Source organism: Corvus hawaiiensis, chromosome 28, assembly GCF_020740725.1.
Source record: "Corvus hawaiiensis isolate bCorHaw1 chromosome 28, bCorHaw1.pri.cur, whole genome shotgun sequence".
Lineage (NCBI taxonomy): Eukaryota > Metazoa > Chordata > Aves > Passeriformes > Corvidae > Corvus > Corvus hawaiiensis.
The window spans coordinates 7,035,337-7,053,972 of NC_063240.1; the positions used below are offsets into that span (position 1 = coordinate 7,035,337).

General features: G+C 50.6%; 1 long non-coding RNA gene across 11 annotated transcripts; it reads left to right on the forward strand.

The window, feature by feature from the left end:
* Window positions 1–563: 563 nt before the first annotated feature.
* On the forward strand, window positions 564–18,273 carry LOC125317702. 11 transcript variants are annotated; one of them, XR_007200153.1, is made up of 8 exons: window positions 564–790; window positions 2,609–2,669; window positions 5,220–5,294; window positions 7,744–7,815; window positions 8,517–8,644; window positions 8,863–9,018; window positions 12,921–12,983; window positions 14,861–15,314. It is a non-coding gene; the product is annotated as an uncharacterized LOC125317702 (long non-coding RNA). The 11 variants fall into 11 exon arrangements; XR_007200156.1 differs by having other exon boundaries at window positions 8,866–9,018; XR_007200159.1 differs by lacking the exon at window positions 12,921–12,983 and adding an exon at window positions 13,236–13,351 and having other exon boundaries at window positions 565–790; window positions 8,891–9,018.
* Window positions 18,274–18,636: the final 363 nt, after the last annotated feature.

Consider the following 18,636-nt stretch of genomic DNA (forward strand, 5'->3'; position numbering starts at 1 on the left):
TCCGTGCTCACGCTGGGGCGCGGGGAGATGCCGATGGGCTCTCCCAGCAGGCTGCCCCCGCTGTTCCCAGCCCATGTCCCTCCCGGGGAGGGCTCGGAGCCCGCTCCGCCGGCGCTGCCCCGTTTCCAGAGCTCACTGCTCCCCGGACAGACCTGTTGCCGTGTGGCCCCGCTGCCGAGCCGCCGGTGAGACTCTTACACTGAAGGCGGGCGGTCCCATGATGTAATGCTGCCGCAGCTGCCCGGAGCGGCCGCTGCCGTTGGCCGAGGCGCGGAGTCCCCGCCCGGGCGCTCCGCCCGCCGCCCCCCCCGGCGGGCCATAAAAGCCCCGAGGCAGAGGCAGGGCAGCTTCCACGGCCCCTCCGCCGCTCAGGTGACCCAGGGACAGGTGAGCCCCGCAGGTGCGGAGGCGGCTCGGGGACGCTGCGAGGGGCTCCCCGCCACCTGTGGAGCCGGTCCCGCCTCTGCCGGGCGGCTCCTGCGGCGCAGGGACCCGGCGGGTGCGGGGAGCGCTCGGGGGAAGGGGCCGCGCTCTCCCGGCCCCCTGGGGGCGGCCGGGGCGGAGGGGCCGGGGCGGTCCCGGGCAGATCCCGGCCGGATCCCGGCGGTGGGGCCGCGGATCAGCACCACGGACAGCGCCCGGCGGCGCCTCCCGGGCGGGGCTGGACCGGGACGCGAGCCCGGCACCGGGAGCGGCACCGGACACCGGCGGGCGCGGGCAGGACTCTCCCGGGACATCACCGCCCACACAGAGCCACCGAGGCGGCGCTGGACTGTTCGCCGCGGCCAGAGTGAGTCCAGCGCGGAGGGGTCTCGGCGGGAGAGGGGAGGCGGGAGAGCGGCCAAGGGGAGCGGCACATGCCGGTCACCCGCCCGCAGGTATCCGGTGCCGCGCAGGGATGCCCGGGTCGTGTCCCGATCCAGCCCTGCCCGACGCGGACACAAAAGGGCCGGGAGCCGTCCCACTGCCCCGAGCACGGCACTCGGGAGGTACTTGGGGTCTGGCTGAGAGCCGAGGGCTGGACGAGATGGGAAGGGACATTGGGATGGATGCGTTTTCCAAACATCCCTCACAGCCTCGGGTAGGGCAGGGAGTAAAACATTTGGGAAGCAAGGAATGATTACATGAATCCAAATGTAACCGGCACTTTCCATCTACTCAACATCAAAGCTTTATGCTGGAAAAACCAACACTCTCGTTTTGAAAATGTGTCTGACTGGTAGTTCATGTGTAAAGTTGCTCTTAAAATTCCCTAGTTTGTAGGAGAAACAGGGCATTTCACCAAGAGACTGTTGGGAGATGATGCTTCATGAATAGTTATTTGAAATTATTTTTCCTCCATAGTTGATTCTATCTGACTACTCAAAATCTGCCTCACAGTAGTGGCACGCTTTGGGTCCATTGACAGATTGTGTTATATTGAAGTGCTCAGTGGCTAAATCAGAGTGGATTTTTTCCCAAAATGCTCCCCTCCAGATAAAAAAATTAATAATTGAGTGTGATTAAATTAAACAAAGCAATTGGTTTTTGGTTTTAATTTTGACAAAATTAAAACAAAAAAGTATTTATCTCTGACTCAAGCTGAAATAAAACATTTTTTCCTCTTGAGATTATTAAACCAAGGATCTAATATAGAAAATAAAAAGTATAAAATGTTGAAGTGTTTGAGCACTTTGGAAATCAAGCATTTCACAGAGCTATTGCCAGCTGAAGTGATTTGCTGCATTTGTTTTATCTCCATTTTTGGAAGGTGAGATATTCCCTCAATGAATCCCTGTTCATTGGAAATTCGCCCTCAGCTCTGCTAAATGTGTGTTTAAACACTTTGCTGAACAGAGGCTCAAGGAGGTGATTTAATCCAGGCTCAGCCTGGCCACATCTCCTGTTCTTACACTTGTGTTTTTCCTGAGTAATGTTGGTCTCCGAGAGGAAAAGGAAACAAGCTGTTCTCCATCTTAAAGAAACTCCTATTTGTTATTTCAGAATTAAATATTTTGGGGAAAAAGAAGAAAAACACTTGAAAAGAAAGTTATTTCCTTTCAGGCCTTGAGTATCCACGCAGCCTTTAGACATATTTTATAGACGTTGAACAAACTAAGGGTGGAAATGTTTCCCTATAGAATCAGAGTGGAGAGATATCTTTGTTATCTCTCTGTAAATCTTTTAACATCTCCCATCAGTTCTGGGTGCACACGGTGACTCTGATCTGTCCTGAGTGCAACAACTGCTGAGGTTCACTCTGGGCAGTGCCTTGTCTCTGCCAACACCAATATCAGGATTTTCCCTCTGAAGTTCAGCTGTAAAACAAGGGGAAAAAATCGTGTTCTTCACCTTCTAGCCCAAAAAGCCATGCAGAAGAAGCTGGAAAATTATATTGCACCAAATACCTATTCCTTCTTTTACGGGTTTATCTCCGCATTCTGGGAAATTGCCTAATCAGATTTCATATTTAGTATAAAAAATAGTAGGACAGATGATATCATATCCTCAAAGCTAACTAAATTTTGTATTGTGCAGTCTTGCTTAATCAAAGTTTCATTTCCATTTGTTCAGGGCATATTTTGTCACTTTTTGTTTTTGTTTTTTTTTAACTGGCAATTTTCTGTAGATCTCATAGATGGATCCAACCCTGTCCCTGACAGAGGTCTCTGAAGAACAGGGAACTCAGGGTAAGGTCTGAGCTTAATTCAGTTTAATTCCTGACCTTTTAAGTATTCTTCAAAATGAGTAAACTGGAAATCAATCTGGCAGGAGGGTCCCCCATCACCTGCTGGAAGGAAATATTTGAAGTTTTGCTAGGAATAAACACCATACAGACATACAGATGTTTGTTATTTAAAATTCAATAGAAATAAATCCTCTTAAAGGCAGGATCCTCCTTGCCCTCTCCCCCTCCCACCACACAGACAATGTTCCAGGCTCCTGGCTCTGTGTGCCTTGCACAAATATTTGTCTGTGCGTCGCTGCCACTCCACCGCAATCGTGGCATCTGGTAGTAGCTGGGAGACTGGGAGGTGCTTGGGAATCTCAGCAGGAAAAAGAGAGTGGATTTCAGACGCAAGATCTGCGACAGCTTTTGAGCCTGGATAAACAGGGCGAGGTTGTTCTGCCTTTAGCGGGGATTTGTTCTGCCCCAGACACCTGCAGCGGGTTCACCTTCAGCCTCTCTCAAACACTGCACTCAGCGTGTGCCAAGCCCAGCCCTGCTCCGGGGCACACCTGCTCCTGCCTCACGCTGGCCCCAGCCTACACCCCCCCAGTCCTGCAGGATTCAGGCCAGAGTGAGATCTCAGGGAAGTCTGAGCAAAGGTTTTGGTTTTTTTCTGCTCACCCAAATCATAGAACGGCAGAAAGGTTTGGGTTGGAAGAGACCTTAAAGCTCCTTGGGACATGGAAATTGTGTTCCATGTGTGTTCAGCACTTTACAAGTCCAGCTCTGGGACTCTGGCTTGGGGGTTTAGGAAGTGCAAAGAAAAGATCTTTCATGGCACAGCCTGTGGCTCTGCAGGTGAGCACATGAACCTGCAGCAAGCCAGCAAACCCTGCATGTCCTTGAGGGAAGAACTTTACCTTTCGATTTATTTTAATTTGGAGACTCAGAATTTTTCACAAACCTACAGTAACTTACACAATATCAGGCTCCACTTCAGGAGAATACAAATGCACTTGCACAAACTTCAGCGCTGAACTCCCTCAGGAATCAAACTAAATTCAAGCACTTGGCTGCACTGAGGATTAAAGGATGTTTCCATAATGTTATGCAAAGATCTTCTCTTTATCCTGTGTTACTTAAGGCTGTACGTTCTTCCCCAGTCATGTTCAGAAACACAACTCCCTCCCTTACGATTTTCCAAAGCATTCGAGTGTTTTCAGGTGCCCAGCATGACATATTCCAATTAGTTCTGATTTTCAGGGACTTCTAAGCACCTGCCTCTTGTAATCGGTCCCTTTCCAAGTGTCTCAAACACAAATATAAGGTATCCAAAATTGCTAACTTCTTTTGAAAATCCAGAGCCATGATGAACAGTCCACCTACAAGATTCCAGCACAGGTGAAAATTGCATGGATTCAAGCCCCCCAAAATCAGAGGCAATAGTCAGTACTTGCTCCCATGGGATGACAATGCACCCTGCCATTAGAGCAAAATTTCTATTAGAAAGGAGAGAATTGCACCATTCCCACTGAGAACAAGCGCAAATCTTTTCAGTTCAGCTCACAAAATTATTAATGTTGTGGTCTGTAATTCTGGCTAATCAAATATTCTGTTGCTCCGTGCTGCCAGTCGAATGTTTGTGGAGAAATCAATGCCACGAAGAGATGGAAAACTTTCCTTAGTTTCTCCCCTCAGACAAGGAGTCCCCATCTGGAGGGCAAAGGCTCCAGAAAAGGGCAGTGCTTTGCAGGCTCGGACCTTGCACGGATCAGGAGAAATGGGAATTTCTCAGGAGCGAGGAGAGCAAAGGCCAGTTCAGACAAACCCTTCTCCCAACTGGGAAAGCGCCTCAGAGCTTGGAATGTTTAAAGAATTTTCAGTTGCTCCAATGGGTTGTTTAGATCTGCTCAGAGATAATCTGTAGCCTGAAAGCAGATGGGACAGAGGGGACGGGAGGACAGTTCCCCTGGTCCCATGGCAAGGTGCATGGCTGAATGCAGATCCCACCAGGATCAGCGAGCAGGAGCAGAGCTGTGCCCTTGCACAGTGCCTGGCTCTGGTGACAGCTGCTAGGGACAGGGACACACTCGGGAGAGGACAGGACTGACTCCCACTCTGGCTCAGCTGGGAAAAGGTGAGCTGGGAAAAGGTGGCTGCAGCTCAGGTTTGACCAGCTCCTCCTTGGCCCTGCCCGAGGCACAGCGAGAGATGAGAAACAAACCAAGAAAAGGCAAAGGTTTGATGGATTTTTGCAACCCTAATCTGAAACCTAAAGCCATTCCTAAATGAGGCACCTCAGATCCCTTGTCCATAAAGACAGACTTTGTGATCCCCATTTCCAGGGTACCAGAAAACCAAATTCAGTGATATCTGTAAAGCTCTGGTGATCTGAGAGCAAATGGAACCAGAGAACAGAAAAAGGTGATTATCTGGTCAGGTTTGGCCTGGGAGGAAGATTATCCATCTATCTCGCCAGACCTATTTATCGTCTGATTTTCTCCCGGCTTAGCTTTTATCACCTTTCTAATCCTCCCCATCTAATTCAGATAACATTTTATCTCAGCAGTTCTCACTCTGTGTTGACGAAGGTGGGCTTGGAGCTCTGGGCAGGTTTTACGTGACCTCACGAGGGGCTGCACAGGTGGGTGGAACATTAATCGCCAGCTAATGAGTTCACAATTTTTAAAAATAAATGAGCTGATATATTTTTCTGGAGGAGAGGTGTTATGTCTTTCTGCTGGTCTGTCAACGAGGGAGTGGGTTTGGAAGAACTCTTTTTCCAGAATTTTTAAAGAACAGACTCGTTCTGTGTAAGATACACTGATCGAAATGTGTGTGTGTATATATGTGTATATATATCTGTTGCACGATGTGTATTTAAGTGGATGTGATGTATGAAATTGGTTTCTGGGATGGGAAGTACTGGGATGTGTCATTTGAATCAAGCAGGACTCTAAGATAAATTTGAGGCAGACAATGTTTTTTGAATATTGCTCATGATTTGAACCCAGTCAGAGAAAATGAAATTCCAGGGCTTCCAGTCCCTCACAGGGTTCAAGAACCAAAGCTGGAGGTTTCTCTGGATACCACAGCCCTTTGCCTTTTTCCTTTTCATCCCGAATCAACGGGCACTTTCCCCACCTTGTTGCTGGTGAATGCATTAGGGGCTAAACTTTATCATCTCCGCAGTGGTTCCTGGAATAGCTGCAAGCTGAGCACTTGGTTAGGGACAGCCAGGAGGCTGGGAGAGATGATTACCTTCAGGCAGTCTCCCTGGAACATCCCAGGGTTCCTACAGGCACAGCCTAATGCGGGACTTAGGATGCTGAACAGACTCCCATTACAGGGCCAGCCATCTCCACACTTCCACACGGAGAGAGCTCCTTGTTAACATGCACACCAGTGGCTCCAGAACACAGCAGCTCAGTCGGGGCTCATTAAGGGCAAAATCATTCCAAGGGACATTGTTTCAGAAAGGAAAGAATTTAATTTCTCTGAGGGTTGCGGCTGAGTTGCAAAGAGCCCGGGGATTTTGCACAGGGTTGTGTTGGAAGTTGTCTTGGAGCGTGGAGCTCGGCCGTGCCAGAGGCTATGGTGGGGTTACCTTGAGAGGTACCTGCAGCCTCTGCCCCAGTGTGACCCTGGCTCACACCAGGGGCACATTAAAATGAATCTTTGTTAAAGAGGTGACTTTAAAGCCCGTGTGTCCTACGGGAGTCAGCAGCTGAGGCTCAGGTAGGAGCCACAGGCACCGCGCTGCCGAGGGAGGCTCTGTCTGTGTGCCTGGTTCTGTTCTGTTCCCTTGCTCCAGACCTGCAAAGCTTTTGAGACCAGGAGGGGCTGTTGTGATGAGGAAATCTCAGTCCATTTTAATCAGCAGGTATTAAAACCCCCTAAGAATTATCATTAATAGACACAAATGAGTCACTGCACAGCTGAAGTGTCAACTTTCTCCTGTTTACCATGGAACAATGCACTGGAACACACAAGATATCCAATGCTTTAGTAATTCCCTGCAAATAAACATCTAATTATCAGGCCTGAGAGGGGAAGGACTAAAAAGCAACAAGGATGAAGCCATTTGTCATCTCAGTTTGATTTCCTGTACAGAGTCCTGCACAAAGTGTGCTGGTAGCTCTCCTCTCCCACGTGTGCCACCGCTCCTCGGGAATAACTCTGATGCCTGTTCATTCAAAGCTCAGCTCTGTTTTAAAAATCTACTCTCTCTGAAAGGGCTGTCTTTAAAAAACCCCAAAAATTGTACAGGAAAAAGGACAAAATTGCTCCTCAACAAAGGGGCCTATCAACAGCCTGTCAATAATGTGCCAAAGGCCAGAACCTGCCTTTCAAAGAGGCTCCGAAGCCTCAACGTGTACTTTGAGAGCAATTAAGGGATGTAAGCAACATGATGATTATCTCATGGGTGACATCTTCATCGGCTCTTTGGGAAAAAGGAGAGATGGGCTTGAGATGGCTGTGATCAATGTTCTTCCCAGTCCTGCATAAGTGGCAGGAAAACATGTGGTGGTTTGGCCTGGAAATCAGAATGCACAAGGAAAGGAAGGGTGGGAGGAAGAGGTGATGAAGGCAGAAGGATTTTAAATCATAGAAGCTGAAAGAACAAGTTACATGAGAAGGAGAGAACCTGAGAAATGAGAGTGGGAATGTCAGGAGGGCAGGAGAAGGAGAGGGAGTGCAGGTGGAGAAGTACAGGAGGAAGAGGGGAATGGATCCCCCTGGTGAGGAGGAAGCCCAGAGACAGAGCTACAGATCTGTGGCACTTGCACAGGGAGAAGTCTCTCATGGGCACATCCCTGTGACTCTTCCTTTTCCCATCTCAGGCCCTGTGCCTTCCACCTCCTCACTTATCGGGGCACAGCTCCATCCTGAGCCTGAGGAAGGAGGAACAGAACATTCCCAGGGACTGAGGCGATGCCTCAGGGCTGACCTGTGTTATGGTCACTCTGCTCTTTCTCCAGAGTATTGCACAGAGCCGCTGAGTTTGGGTCATCGAGTCCGACCATCAGCCACTCCATCAGTGTTGTCCATCCCTCCCTCCTTCCTTCCTCTCTTCTGTCTCTGTGCTGCAGGTTCCAGCACAATCCCAGAGACGGGAGCGCGAGGGGCAGACAGAGCTGGAGGGCTGCAAGACAGGACTGCAGGTGGGAGCCTCAGCCAGAGTCTCATTGCTTGGGATAATGCCTGAGGGCTGAGAGGAGCCTGGACACTGCCCCAGGAACACCGGCTGGCTCAGTGGGATGAGCTCAGCCCCAGCTATCCCGGGTGGATTGGGAGAGCAGAGCCCACACGGACTCTGCTGCCAGCACCAGACCAGGACAGAAGCCAAACAGAAGCCCGGATGTTGCACATACCCAGCTGTTTTGGAGCCAGGCAAAATGTTTCATGGAAATTACATCTGCAAAACTGCATGTTTGGCTGCAGTATTTCCCCAGTTTGCTGAATTTCTTGTTTAGGAAAACAAACTTAATTGTGGCAGAAGAAAATGTTGCTTAATTTGCTACAAAAATCTCCTTCCTGCATTTCATTTAATGAAAAAAAATTAAAAATGTTTATGTTGAGTGAAAGAAATTATTTTTTAAATGTTTGGAAATCTCCCTTGTCCCAAAAAGATCCTGTTATATTCCCAGCTCCTCTCTGCATGTACAGCACAGAGGAGCACACATCCAAATTTCTGTGTGCATCTTCACAAGTGCACACTCACATCCTGGGCAAGCAATTCCAGGCAGCTCTGACAGGCATAAGCTGCTCTGCAATCTCCAGGAGTGCCTTTTGAAGAGGATCTTAATAATAAAAATAATGTTATGTTACTAGTTAAACATTGGGAATAATTCCTCCATCACAGGCAAACTGTGCTGAAGCCAGGAATGAACCCACACGTTCCCTGGGAGGAATCCCCAGGGCCCCAGCAGGATGCATTAACAGCGCGTCTCTCCAGTGAGCCGTGATGGGAAGAGCACGGAGCAAAAAAAGGTAAAGTGGTTAAAAACAACTTGTATTTTTAGAGCCCAGTCTCCCACAGAAATCTTCCGAGATGCTGAGCTCTCCACTTCTGATTTGCAAGAAATAATAGTTTGGAAGCCCAGCTGGGACTCCTGGGCTGTAAATTTTCTGTAATGTTTTTCTCCAGACCCATTTGCTGTCCTGCTAATTAACCCAGGTAATGGCTGGGTTGTTTTTTTTCCCTTCAGCAGCAGTTTTCCTTTTTGTTAACACAAGCACAGAGAACCGAAGAACCGATCTCTCGAAGGATCCTGGTTGGCAGCAATATCACCATCTGACTGAAGAGAACTCAGCCACACGCATAATCCTCGGGAAAATTCATCTCCACCCTCCCGCAGACCCCGGTGAGAGCCCTTGAAGTGGTAATTAAAGTCTATTGAGTGGCAACTGCACCTGTTTAGAGAGGAGAGTGCGGGTAAGAGGTGCACGAAGGGAGATGAGCAGCGCGGAGAGAGGAACTGCTGGAGGTGGGGAGGAAGAGAAGTGGGAGGAAGGGGGGAGAAAAAGTGCGTTGGTTTGCTGAAGTCGATCCAATCAGTTGTGCATTTCCATCGCGCCCTTGATTTGCTCCCTCCCCGCTCTCACAGGCACTGGTGGAAGCTCCGGGGCTTTCCCCACCAGCCCCAGCCCCGGCCCCGCTGCTGCCGTGCTGTAAATCCGCAGCTCCTGCCCGGTCCCCGAGGACTCGCAGCAGCCCCGTCCCAGGGACGCTCATCGGCAGCCCCCGGCTCCTCGGGCTGGCCCCGGGACGTGCCGGCTCTTGTCCCTCTTCCCCAGGAGAGGGCACGGCCCCGTGTGACAGCCTCAGCCCCGCTGCGAACCTCGCAGCACCGCGGGAGGGAATCACAGGCGTTCGTGGCTTCTGGCAGACGGGGCCGAGAGCAGAATGCAGGCAGGATCAGAGGGAGGTGGAAGGGACTGGAGTGGGGCAATGCCTGTTCCAGTACGGATGCTGGGTTTGCCCACATCCATGGCTCTCAGGTGGTCTGACCCAGTGCCATCTCAGATGTCCCCACGGTCTGTAGGAGAGGCCACACAAGATAGACTTATTCATAAATTTTATTCATGGATTTTCACAAAGGTCAGAGAGCCAGAGACCAGTGCTGCAGAGTGATCTGGGTGCAGGCTTCAGGGAAATTTTCATTCTGAGACCCACAGCTTGATCACAGAATTCCTGGCTCCTTCTGTCACAATTCCAGTGTGACCTCGGATGGCAGCAAACACGGTCCCAGGCTGTTTGCCCTACAGATGAGGCTCTAAAACCTTAGTCAAAGACCGCTGCAAAAGCTTTTTATTGTAGGAGTAAATAATCACCCCTCACACTCTACACAGGCACTACTGATACCTTGACCCCCTTTATCCAACCCCAAAATCCGTTGGTTTTGGTGGCACTAGAACAGTAATGTGAGCTTTGTCCTTGTCACTGCAATTCCGTGTGTGCCTCAGAATCAACTGGGCTGAACCAGGATTCCTGGGGTGAGGACAGGAGGGGAAAGAGGTTCATCCTGAGAGCACCCCGAGGCTGAGCTGAGCAAACGAGTCAGGCAGAAGAATTCCACCGGTGTTGGCAAATTTTTCTCTCTCACTGGACTTGATGGCAGCCAGTCCCCTGTGAATCCCTGACCTTCACACTCCACAGGCTGCCTGGGATGGCTGGCAGAAACCACAGGAGATTTTTTTCCTGTTCCTGATTGTCAGAGCACATAATAATTCTGGTGTGAATGTTGTTGCATCTGCTTTGGACAAGTCCTGTCAGCAGCACCTCTGCAGCTTCCCAAAGCTGTGCCAGGACACGCTTCGGTGTGAACGAGGATAGGGAAGAACTTGCACTCAGAGAGTCACAGAATCCCAAATGGTTTGGGCTGGAAGGACCATAAAGCTCACCCAGTTCCACCCCTGCCACGGGCAGGGACACCTTCCACTATCCCAGGGTGCTCCAAGCCCTGTCCAATTCCATTGGCCGTTCCAGGTGGGATTTGAAATTAGTTGTGTGTCTGATCCAATCATTTGGCTACAGTTTGTGGAGACAGATGGACATCCCTGGACAACAGGATAACCCCCCAGTCAAGTCCTGTCCTAGGGTGAGAGGAATTGTTGTGCTGACTTGGGCAGGGAGGCTACGTGACTCAACACTAAAAGCTTAGCTGCCAAAGAATCATCCCTAAAATACCTTCCTTGACTCTTAAACTCTAGTCTTGTGCATTAACCAACTAACTGGGTGGAAGGGCACCCTGTGATAAGTTGCCTTGTTTCTGCCTTTTGACTCCCAAACTCTCTCACTTTTCCCTTTTAGCCCTCCTGTCCCTTGGCCCTTTTCTCTCTCCACCTTTCCTCTGATTGCTGAGCAGCTTTTTGACTTTTCCATCAATAAGTCAAAGAGCATTTGAACTGCTCTGGTCCCCCTTCTCTCCTCCCTCCAGTTCCAAGTCAAGCAAGCTCATCGATCAGAGGAGCTCAGGAAATATCTGGTGTTTTGTTGTCAGGCTGATAATAACATTGCAGTTGTGAATGGGCTGCTGCAGGCCTGATCATGGACACCTGCAGGGTTTGTTTAATTGCATTTAATGACAAATCCTATACAGAGGAGCATTGCCAGAGAGATTTATTATCCGCCAAAGAGGCAAAGCACAACAGCTCAAAATATAATTTGCACTGAGCATTTTTCCCCCTGCCTCTCTTTAAAGCACGGTAATAAATGACAAATCGGGTAAAGTGGGAGACACGGGGCTGGGGAGGAGGTGGGGGGCAGAGGACAGAGATTGAAACCAAAGGAAATAACAGCAATAAGGCCACATTGTTCTCCCTGCCCTCCCTGTGGTCTGGTGTAGAGGAAATACTGTTTGTTTAATTTACAGCCTGGAAGTGCAGCTGGGGATCTCTCCGTGATGAGCCTGGTCGGAGATAGCTGGAGGCCAAGAGTGCCCACTCTTTCCAGACAGGCTTTTTCCCCCTGCTCTGGAGCTAAGTTTAGTTCCCATCCATAGAAACAATTACCAAGGAGCCTCCCAGTGCCGAGGAGGGGGGGAGGTCCAGCTGCCACCAGTACAAGGAGCCACGTTCCTGAAATCTCTGGGACAAACCAGAGGTGGCAGATCCCTTCCTGAAAAATATCACATGGAGAAATACGGCCCCACGGAGACAGTCTAGACAAAAACCTCACACGCCTCCCAGCCTGCGATTTATGTTTCCTACGAAACACCTCGCTCTGAACAGGGAATGTCTGGGTGTGAAACCAAGAGAGGAGCTCTTGCTCACACTTCTCCTGTCTTGATTTTTACGTGACTGTCTAGCAATGATTTGTGGTAAATCTCTTCGTGGAGCTGTGTCCCAGAACAAGGACTGAAAAGTGTCTTTGTCACCTGGAATTCCAGTCCAGCTCAGCACCTCCCAAGCTGTCTTCTCTCTCAAATTCATTCTTCTTTACAATTCATCCTCTCTTCCAATTGTCTTGGGCTGAACACTGAGTTGTCCTGAATTTTTATTTCTAAATATTGTCTCACTCCCCAGATGTTTTCACTGCAGACCCCTCTGTGGGAAGAAGAGAAGAAAATATGTGATGGTTTAGGTGAAATTGTAGGAAATCCAAGGCCAGGCAGGTGAACCCGTATCCAGTGTGACAAGGAGTGCACACCCACTGCTGTTCCACCCCATACTCAGATTGGAGTCACAGAATATCCTGAGTTGTAAGGGACTCACAAGGATCATCCGAGTCCAACTCCCAGTTAAATTTTACCCGGGAGGTTTGGGGCGACAGCAGTTTTGTACAAGAACACGTCCCCCCGTGTTCAGCAGTTGGCTCTGTCCTTACACAAACACGGTGTTGGGTAACACCTGGACCCGTTTTTATCTGATTTCCTGGAAAATGGCAGTATCACTAATGCTTTCTGTTAAATAAGACCACCTGGACACCTCCTGGTATCAGCCCCAGCTATCACAAACACTCCTGCTACCTAGGCCAGCACAAAGGGCTGTTATCTCAGAGCAGCACAAATCCCCAGACTGAAACACCCATCTGGAGTTTGAATAAAGTGTCCATAGAAAGCATATATGTTATAAAAAGGGAGAGGGAGGGAGGGATGGGACTGCTCCCCATGAGGTCCCACGGGGCACAGCCCCTGCCAGCAGCAGCAAACCCAAACCCTCTCCTGTTGCTGCACACTCTTCATCCTCCCATGGAAGGAGCAGCCAAGGCTGCTGAGGAATGGGTTTATTTCTTTCTCTTTTTTCCCCCACCGGCTTATGAAAGTACCCAAAACAGGCTGGGTGAAGATGGGAAGGAGCCATTCCCTGCCTGATTTCAGTGGCTGAGGTGAGTACAGATCTATTGGACAAGGAATAAAGTCAGATCCTTTCCATGGGTGTGAGCCAGCGCTGTCCTTCCACGTGAGGTATTAACAGAGAAAAGCTGGGCACTGAAAGAAAAGCTGGACCTGAACCAAAGATTGCTCATCAACATATCCAGAGAAAGGAAACAGCAGAAGGGGTTTGTTTTCCTTGCTTAAATCAGCCTCTCAGCGGGATTCCAGGAAAGTCGGCACTATCGTTATCTTTTTCTTTGCAGAGTTCTTTCCTCCAGAGTTCCCCAGCATATATTGCATTTGCTTATTCCAGTCAGACTAAAATACAGCTGGGAGACAGACAGGTTGACAGAGCTCTCCTGAAGAAGTTTATCACAGGGTAAGGCAAGAGGAGCCCCTGCTGAGCCCTGATGTCCCCACAGAGTCTCTGGAGTGAGAAAATGGAGCAGAAACTCACGAGAACAGCCACAAATTGGAGAGATGAATACAGGGAGATTTGATGTGGTCTCAGGAGGAACGCTGCAAAGGGCAGCATCCATCCCTGAGGGAGACACAGGAACAAGGATTACAGGATGAGAACTGAGGAAGGATGCTGGGAGAAGACATGTGGGAGGACGTCCCTGAGGAGGAAGCGCTGCTCTCCTGGCCTGGCTCTGTGTGGAAGACTAGTGATTTTGTTGTTGTGTTTGTAAAGGTGACAACAAATCATAGCCTGCCATACAGCCCAGGCTGCCACGGCCCGGGTGTGCAAGTGCTTTGGGGTGCTGCAGCTCCTGTCATGGCTTATTCTGCTCTTCAGTCCAAATGTCCCCCAGTTCCTTCTTTGGCCCCATTTATATCCTGAGCATGATGTCCTATGGTCTGAAATATCCCTGGGGTCAGTTGGGGTCACCTGTCCCAGCTGTGTCTCCTCCCAGCCCCCAGGCACCCCCAGCCCCTCCCCAGCAAGGGCAGGGAAGGCCTTGGCTCTGAGTGAGCTCAGCAAGAACAAAACCATCTCTGAGTTATCAGCCCTGTGCTCAGCACAGACCCAAACATAGCCCCAAACCAGCCGCTGAGAAGGAAATTCACTCTAGCCCAGCTGAAACCAGCACAGGACCCAAGGAACCTGCCCCAAGCACACCAGTGCAGGGTCAGGGCACTCGGACACCGCTGGGACCTCGATGCCTGGCAGGGGTTATTTGGAGAGTTGAGTTCTTTGCTTCCAACAGGGCTTTAAAATATAAAAAGAACAAATTTTCAACACCACTCAGAGCCTCCATTCTCAAAGGTATTTAGGTGTGAAAATGAAACTCCTGAATCCTGCCAAGGCCAGTGGTAAAAGCACTGAAATATCTTTAATAATTTGGGTTGTTCATGCTGTTGAGCACTTTTCTCTTTTTCCTTTTTTTTTTGTAAACCTACCAGGCTCAGGACAGCCCACATCACTGGTACTATGGCAGATGTGATTGAGGAATTGCAGAATGGTTTGGGTTGGAAGGGACCTTAACGCTCTTCCAGTCCCACCCCTGCCATGGGCAGGGACACCTTCCACTATCCCAGGTTGCTCCAAGCCCCGTCCAGCCTGGCCTGGGACACTTCCAGGGGGTGGGGCAGCCACAAATCTGTTGCCAGAAGAGTTTCAAGCCTGTACAAATTGCTGTCATTTGATGGTGCCTGAAAGAAAAGATCCAGGCTTCATAAACCACAATGACTCTCTCTCCCCCTGTCTTTTACTTCCCCACTGACACATTAAACCCACACAAAATTCCGAGGGCAGCAGTGCAGCCATTAATGCTGCAATGGCCAGGCTGGTGTCTGATGTAAATGAAACTTTGATTTAGTGCTCCCCCAGAAGCCTCCCCAGCGTGTTCATCCTCTGCAGGCTGATCAAAATCCTCCCTTCCAGGTACCCGCGGCCTCGTGCCCCACATAACCACAGAAAATAATGTCATCACAGCCCTGCTGATGGAGGCAGTTACAGGACAAAGGCCCTGCAGCAAGTTGGGGATTGGGTCATCGTTCCTGCTAATGTCAAGATGCCATTTCTCCCTATTTTTAGAATTGTTCCCTTTGTACAGTAAATTGCTTAACTATAGAGAAAAACTGGTGTTCACTGGCTCTGGGAGCAGGGACCCATCTTCCCTGGCTTCAGGAAATAGCACAAACTGCTGAAAGCTGAAGAGATGGATAAAACCTGGGTACACAGAAGCCTGCAAACCTCAATTTACACTGAAAAACCTGAGGAGCTGCTGCAGCCCTCACTGAGCACAAAGGAAATTCTGCAGGTTTCTAAATTACCCACTTGCTGCTTCAGAAGGAACTCAGGGATTCAATAAATCAGTATGAACTCTTTTCCTAAATTATTTTGATGCTCTTGGGACTCTTAGCACAGCTCCAAACTTCTCCACATTTTGAGGGAAGAGATGGGGAGCGATGGATTAGGAATTCTTGAGCCTTTCACACTGAGGATGTTCCAAACCATCCATCCCAGCCCTTTGTTATTCTCCACATTGTACATCGTGGTTGTCCCAGACACCTCAGCACAGACTGAAGCTCTTTGGCTTCAAAGCAGAGCAAACACAAGCTGTAAATTCCGAGTTTGCAGCCTAAATAAGGCAGGCAGACAGAACAGTTATTATTCCCGTTATTGGCAGGGAATTGAGACACAGGAAGATTAAATGGCTGGCCCAAGGTCACCAAAGGAGCCTCCTCTAAAGGTGAGGGCTCGGCCTGGATTTCTGAAGTCTCTGCCCAGTACTTCAGCCATCCATTCACTTGCTCTTTAAGTACCCTGTCATTATTTCTGTGAAGGAAATTATGCTCCTCCTGCAGCAGCCAGCACCGTGTAATTCAGCTTGTCTGAAAGGGAATATGAAATGGCAGTTTCACAAAAAATTAACCCTCCTGCCACGCAGCCTGGCAGCCCTGTCACAACATCTCATTTTTTATCTGCTCTTCCTCCTGCGGGGATTTAACTCCCCTCTTATTCCCAGAGCTCTGGCTGGGGCTTTTTCTGTTATCCCAAATGCCCTGCACAGGTGTCCCCTGTGGGGGACCGTGGTCTGTGGGGGAGGGACATGGGGGCTTTGAGCCCCTCGTTTCAGCCCCAGATGTTGGCATTCACCCATATTCCTGAGCTGCTGCTGGCACGGGGAGGATCCCAGGAGCTCCTCGGAGGAGCAGCAGCAGCTGGAGCTCAGCGGGAGAACCCAGGAGCAGCCACATGTCCCTGACACCCTCAGAGGGATGGCACAGACCCTTTGTTCCCAACTGTTGTGTCAGCAGAAGTGGGAGCTGTTCAGGAAAGAGGCGCCAACTTTGGGACAGGCTGGGAGAGCTGGGGGTGCTCACCTGGAGAGGAGAAGGCTCCAGGGAGAGCTCCGAGCCCCTTGCAGGGCCTAAAGGGGCTCCAGGAGAGCTGCAGAGGGACTGGGGACAAGGCACGGAGGGACAGGACCCAGGGAATGGCTTCCCAGTGCCAGAGGGCAGGGCTGGATGGGAGATTGGGCAGGAATTGTTCCCTGGGAGGGTGGGCAGGCCCTGGCACAGGGTGCCCAGAGCAGCTGGGGCTGCCCCTGGATCCCTGGCAGTGCCCAAGGCCAGGCTGGACATTGGGGCTGGGAGCCCTGCTCTATGGAAGGTTGGGGGTGAGGTCCTGAGGCTCCAGCACATTCCACATCCAGGGATCCACAGGGAGAGGCTGTTGTGACATTTCTCCTGCTGTTCTTTATTCCCTCGTTACTGAGAAATTTCTTATTAATGGAAAAACCATTTCCATCAGCTGCACTTTACCCCACAATGCCTCTGAGCCCACCCAGGAACGGGGGGCGGGTTCTGAGGTGGATTTGGGACCTAAAAAGCCTGTGTGGTGTTCTGGTGAATTCCTAATGGATTCTATGGAGGGGAAATTAATAGGAAGCTTTGGTTAATAGATACTTCAGATAAAAGAGCGAGTGCATCTGGTCACCATGGCAACGAGAGCCAGCGGGGAGAGGAAATGTCACCGTGTCTGTGCCTTGACCTGCAGCACAAACAGCCTGAGGGCTGGCGGTTTGCACTGGGTGTTCACAGAGGGGACAGGGACAGAGCACTCCCAGGTTGGATATTCACAGCCCGGGGGTGCACAGACACACCCAGAGCGTTCACAGTGTTCAAATGCAACTCGTGGGGCTTTTTCTGGGTGAAAACACGGTGAACTTGTGCCCAGAGCTGTGTGTTCCCACAGAACTGGGCAGGGCTGAGGAAGAAGTTGGACTTGATGGTCCTGGAGGGCTTTTCCAGCCTCAAGGATTCCCTGATTCCTCCTGTCCCGACATGCACGGAGCTGCCCTTGCACAGCACGGACACCCTGGAGATGCTCAAGGGACCTTTGCTCCTTTTCTTCTCAAACACAAAGTCGCGGAATTGCAGAAAGTTTTGGGTTGGAGGGACCTCAAAGCCCATCCAGTGCCACCCCTGCCATGGCAGGGACACCTTCCACTGTCCCAGGCTGCTCCAAGCCCCAATGTCCAGCCTGGCATTGGGCACTGCCAGGGATCCAGGGGCAGCCACAGCTGCTCTGGGAATCCCATTCCACCCTCCCAGGGAACAATCACCGGGCACAGACCTCGCGTGGGAATTCTGCCATGGATACTCTGGCTCTGGCTCCAGGAGCAGCTGCTGCTCCCGGTGACTTTCAGAAGCTGCTGAAGTGAAAATTGGGCTCCCGCTGCCTGTTACGCAAAAGCAGTTTCTTAGCAACAAAAGTGATATTCTGTGTGAAGGCAACAGGCATCAGTGGGATAATCCACCGTAATTCCAGACAAGACCTAAAACGGGTGGATGGGCTGAATAATAATCATGACAGACAGAATGATAATAATGGAAGTAATGAGACTAAGCTTATTTCCCTGGGTAGGAGAAACCCAGCTATAAATAAAATACAATGGGAGAAACCCTGTGCCAGTTCTCTATATAAAGATTAGAGACACTTAAACTCAACTTATGCCCTAAAAATAGGCTCTAGTGAGTAAAGAAAGCTTTGCTCATCTAAGCTGAGCTATTTATTGCTTGAGTGTTTTCCTTCACTCCGAGCAGGTACTGTCACTCAGGGACGGAGCAAGCTGGACATAATGTCCCGTGGAAGGAATTGGAGGGCATAAATCTGTGTTCGCTGGTGGGGACGAGGCTTTGCCACCTCCAAGGCAGGAAACTCGTACTTTAAAACGCATCACCACACCTGTGCAGGGCCGTGGGCTGGACTGCGTGATCCCCGTGCCTTCGTTACAGCTCAGGACATTATGATTACATAAAACCTGCAATTAAACCACGTCAGATTAATGCTGTGTAGCCGCTGTGTTTTGAAGTTCAATAACATCAAGGAATTTAAGAGAAATAAAACCGCTATGCAACGAGCAGAGACGCACCTGGACAGCGCCCGGCCCGCGCGGGGCGCGCTGGGAAGCGTAGTCCCGGCGCGGTGAAGCCCCGTCAGCGGCGCTGCCCGCAGCGGGGCGACAGGACTACACTCCCCAGGATGCCCCGCGCGGAGAGGGTGCGCGTCCTTCCCGCCTCTCCCCCGTCCGCGCTGCCTTCCGGGAAACAGAGTACGCGGAGCGCAACACCGGGTGAGCAGCGCTGCGCGCGGGACTACAGCTCCCATCATCCACCGCCCGTCCCGCTCCACCCCGCGCGGCGCCATTT